Raw genomic sequence first — 5,035 nt, 5'->3', positions numbered from 1 at the left:
AGTGGGATTCATAGGTTTTAATTTTATTTGTTCATCCGTCAGGCTACAGGGATTAGGTAGACTTTACCGTATCACCTTTCAGTATGGCCTAACAGCAAGTAGAAGAGTTTGGCCTCATAAATATCCCCCAAACAGCTGTCAAAATTGACCAAAAACAATAAATTTTGTTCTGTCAATAATTGATACATATTACAGGCCTATACATTCAACACAATCGAAAATATTTTTGTTTTTTAGAATATTTATTGTGATGCATGCAATGATTACAGAATAACCAAAAATGCAAAAATGGCAATCACTGATTTTTGAAATCCAAAACAAATCCAAATCAGAATAGTGTCTAACTATTGCGTCCCTTGTTGCACGTCCTGTTTGCTCGTTCTTGCAGAATGCAGGAGGTTGGTTAGGGTCTCCAGGGCTCAGGTGCATCATTGTCAGCACAGAGAGGGCAGTTGCGCTTAGTACGATGTTGTGCAGACAATACAGCAAGGGTTATGTTGCATGCTTTCTGTGGTTCCGCTCTCAGGTATTAAGCTCTTCGAACTCCATTTAAACCTCAATTGCCCATCTTGCTCTGCAAGGAGCAGTGTTGAGCGTGCCTGCGCCGTGTATTTGCTGTTAGAAAAGGAGTCATCAGCCATGGTAGGTGGGTAGGCCCTGTCTCCTAATATTATGCCATCTGGTCGTTTGGTTTGGAGGTCTCCATATAGAGCCTCCCTCGGATGCGTCATCAGACCCAGGCCACTTGACACGCAGTTGGTGATGATGAGGTCAGCATCACCACAAGTTGGACATTGATGCTGTGCCTCCCCTTTCTGTTTATAAACTCCCATTCATTCTCACGAGGTGCTTGTATATGCACAGTCATTGCTCCAACGTATGGCATATTCCCCAAAAGAAAAAGCTGAGCTTGGCCTGGGCAATCTGGTTGTCCTTTGGAAAAGAAACAATTCATTGACCAGGCTGGCCAGTGCGATTGACACTCCTCACCCATCACACACAGCTGATTTCACCACTCCCATATAGTCACCAACAACTTGATAGAATTCCCACACATAAAATCGGAGAGCAATGAGGATCTGGTCTTCCACAGACAGACCGTGGCTCCTTTGGTTTCTGTGTTGAAGTTTTGGCCGGAGAAGGTTCACAAGTACTCTATATCAGCCTTCCCAAAGCAAAACCGACATACACTCCTCAGTGGTGTATTGCTCCGTGGCTTTGTACGTTCAACATACACCCTTTGACGGTATCCTCTCCTGGCAAAGTGGGGGTGACGTGGACAACACCTGGCATTTCACTGGCTCTCTGTGAATCCTCTGAGAAAGGCTGATTTATATGGCTGTGTAATTGGTCTTTTTCAAACACACCAGATACAACTGATTAGTTTTGGCTTGTGTTCAATTGAGGCAATTGGACCCAGCCTATAATTGATGAACAATGTTCACTATAGTAAAGCAACGGAACCATGGACTCAAGAAGCTGTAACTTCACTGCTGCTGAAACCAATGCACTACTAGAGGGTGTTCGGTGCCATTATGGAACAATAGTGGGAAGTTTTAATTCTGCTAAGGATACCAACAAAAAGAAAAATGATGTTTGGATTTTAATCACAGAAAATGTGAATGCCATAGGGTCTGGCCAGAGGAGGACCACAGACCAAATCAAATTGCGGTGGAAGAATCTTAAGGCCAGGGCAACAAAGGACCATGCTGAAGCCAAAAACCCACAAACAGGCAACAAGCCATTTAAGAGGGGAGATTACACAGATGTGGTCCTCGACATCATTGGAGGTGAGAAGTCGCAAGCTCTCCATGGTATTCAAGGTTTTGTAGGGATGGCGAGCCTTGGATTGAGGAGAGGAGAATCTCCAGTTCCTCCTGAGCTGATCCAGAGAGCGTATTTATATTGAATTCAGCTCTGTTCCTGAGAAAGAAGCTGGATCCTCATTGGTTGAGCCAGTGTTAGTTGCCACAGGATCTCAGAGGAAAGGCTTGAACGCCCCTTCATCAAACAAGATGATGATTACAAGGCACTTCTGCAAAAAGAGACTGAAAGGGCAGAAGCACAGCTTCGTCTGCAGAGGAACAACTGACTCTGACCAAACTGCAGCAACCAAGGCCAGACTTGAGATTCGCCTCCTAAGGCTAACGCTCAGACAAGCTGGTCTCTCTACATCAGATGAGGAAGTCTGAAATTATGTTGTTATTTGACATTAAGTCTTTTTTTTTTTTAAATTCAATACATCTATATGAAACTTGTTATAAATATCCTCAATGCACAGTGTTTGTGTTAGTCTCAGATGAGTGACTGCTGGAAGGATGGGTAGGTGTTTTTCTTCTTTCTTTTTTAATGTGTGTGTTTTTCATTTCAAATAAAAATAAACTTATATTGACCCCACACTGGCCATTCTACTTGTTGCCTTTACATATCTATGGTTACTTGTGATTTCCTAGCCTGTTTGAGACTGGTTATCCAGATTTGGTGATCCTGAAAAGTTCCTATCCGATCAGATTGATCCAATCCGATGTTGCTTTGAAAAACTGGCTCAAAAGTAAGATGGATTACGTGATCACAGATCGCAAAAAAAGGATTACTAAATCCGGATCCATTTGATCCAGATTACATTTTTTGAAAAACTGGGCCCTGATGTCAAAAACAGATGATGAAGAACCGGGCTGCAAAACAACAATACAATTGGCTGGAAAACTACCAAAGAGAGAGGATGAAAGGAGAGAGGGCTGTGATTCTGGTTCATGGCTGTGATGATAAATGTATCACTGGAGGGAAAATGCAAGTGGACATGAACATTGCTGTCACGTCCTGTTCAGGGCTGCTGTGTACAAAGGGCATGTGACAAGGTTAAATGATTCCACTAGCTTGTAATCAAAACTGTGGGTAGTTATCTACTGTAAAGTTTTAGGTTACCTTGCGTTTGGCAGTCGCTGTTCCTTGTAGCGATCAGAAGAGTCTCCGGGGATTTCACTGGCCCAGAGAGTCAGTCCCACCACCAGATAAGCCCAACCCATCACCAGAAGAGGAAGGAAGTAGATCAGGATAGCCACACACACATAGTACCTGCCAAGGACAGACATCCCATATCACATAACATCATATACAGTAAATGTTAGTGCTGGATCATATCTTTAGTCCAGATTCGATTCTTTCACAATTTGTGGGTTTTGATTCGTATTGCGATTTTCATTCATTGCGAAGTATTGTGATTCAATACTATTGAGTATTGCTGTTTTCTCTTCTTTTTTAACAAAAACAAAAGTGGAATAATCAACTTCTAAGGACTCATATCATGAGACTTTCTAAAAAATAGCACATTACTGTCAGTCAGTCAGTCTGACATATTTCATTGTAATGAACATAACATGTACTTTTTGCGTTTTCTGCTTTCTCTTTGTCTGTTTTCCTAGAACGATTTGATGTAGTTGTCATTGATAAAAACTAAAATATTTAGGACATCATGATGCATACAATTTTTGGATAACAATCGATTTTGTGCCTACCCCCAGTAATGATTTTTGACTAAAGCAGAGAGACTCAAGTTGAGCCTGTAGAAAAGGAACCAATGATCCCGTTAATATTGTCCTAACAGAAGCGCCTTTGAATTAATTTTCTCTGCCTGCCAACTTCCCCTTACTCTCAAAGTACGCTGCGGTAAGTAGTAAAAAAATAATGTACTCATTCGAGTCAAGGGCTAATCAACTCATCATTTGTTTGAGGACTGAGCAATGACTGTGTTTTGTAACACAATTAAAGATGTGGGGGCATCATTTAGACCTCTACTACAATAACTGTCCAACAATTTAAATCCTTAATGAAATAATTAAATATGACAGTTTCAGTGTTTGGCTAATGATTTGGTACACTGTCACAGACACAGAGTTAGATCCTGTTAATTCCCTGTTAAGTGTGTGTGCAGGTTAAAAGGGGGGCCTGTTTATATAGCGTGTGTGGTGTGTGTGTGTTGTGTGTGTGTGGTGTGTGTGTATAGTCTTGTTTAACTATATTCGTGGGGTCTGAAGACCGGGAGTCCAGTATAGTTGTGGGGTGGTCCCACGGCAAGCTTTTTTGTGCCAAAATGCTGGACCCCACATGTTTAAAAAAAAAACAAGTGTTTAAGGCTATGGGGGAAGAGGGAAAAAGGAGAGTGGGGGGGGGGGAGGGCGGACGCACCACACACAATTTAAAAGGGGGAGGCGAGGGCTGTTTGGTAAAAAGAGGTAAAATAAAGCGGGGGGGGGAAGGGGAGTAAGGAGGGGGGGGGTGGAAAAGCATGTAAAGCATTGGGGGGGGGGGTTAAAGGGGTGGCGGTTTTTGAGGAAATTAAAGGGAACGTGGGTAGGATATCTTGTAAGATACTGCATGATCCAAATATAGTATTATTTGATACATTTTTAATTCATTTCATTACGTTTTGGGGCCAGTTGTTCAAAGGTAAACTAATCGGATTTTGGTTATCGGATTGGATCAGGGCATACACAAATATTGAAAAATGGGTTGCAAAAGGTAAAGAAGGAAACTGAAATCAGATTAGATCACGGAATCCAATCCTAGTTTTAATCTGGAAAAACCTTCACTTTGTGTTGTTCAAAACTTGTCAGTAGGATTTGGATAAACTTGATCCAAAAAAACAGGATTATCCTGATCCCAACAGGGGGTAGGATTCCAGGTGGATTTAAGGTGGATTCCAGCACAAAAACTTAGTAAAACTTTAAATTGGTCAAATAATACATTTGCTCATTAGTGTATATATTTTTTATTTTGCACTTGACTTGTTGACTTAGTTAAGTTTAGTAAAGTAAAAAATAAAATAAAAAAATCTGGTCTTTCCCCTTAGATGAAGAAAACAAACCTGACATTCTTACTACTCTTAAAAAAAAAAAATTTTTAAAAGTGAAGTACTTTAACTTTTTTTTTTTTTTAAGATGTTTTCAAAACTTTCCACAATGTATTGTTAATGTTATTAGTTTTTTATTGTGTAGTGGCCAGATGAGGGGTTATAAAGAAAAGAAATATTAATGGA

The 5,035-nt window shown here is 40.7% G+C and overlaps 1 protein-coding gene and 1 long non-coding RNA gene across 2 annotated transcripts in view; both read left to right on the top strand.

The window, feature by feature from the left end:
- The window catches only part of LOC116686650 (substance-P receptor), a 70,441-nt gene that overhangs the window by 42,301 nt on the left and 23,105 nt on the right, over nucleotides 1-5,035 (top strand). The window lies entirely within an intron of this gene.
- LOC116686681 (uncharacterized) overlaps nucleotides 3,971-5,035 on the top strand; it is a 10,546-nt gene continuing 9,481 nt past the window's right edge. The window contains exon 1 of the long non-coding RNA XR_004331326.1: nucleotides 3,971-4,062. This is a non-coding gene — a long non-coding RNA (uncharacterized LOC116686681). The remainder of the gene's footprint in view (nucleotides 4,063-5,035) is intronic.

Source organism: Etheostoma spectabile, unplaced genomic scaffold (genome assembly GCF_008692095.1).
Source record: "Etheostoma spectabile isolate EspeVRDwgs_2016 unplaced genomic scaffold, UIUC_Espe_1.0 scaffold433, whole genome shotgun sequence".
NCBI classification, from domain to species: Eukaryota; Metazoa; Chordata; class Actinopteri; order Perciformes; family Percidae; genus Etheostoma; species Etheostoma spectabile.
Note: the sequence above shows the minus strand (reverse complement) of the source record. Positions and strands in the feature narration are given on the sequence as shown.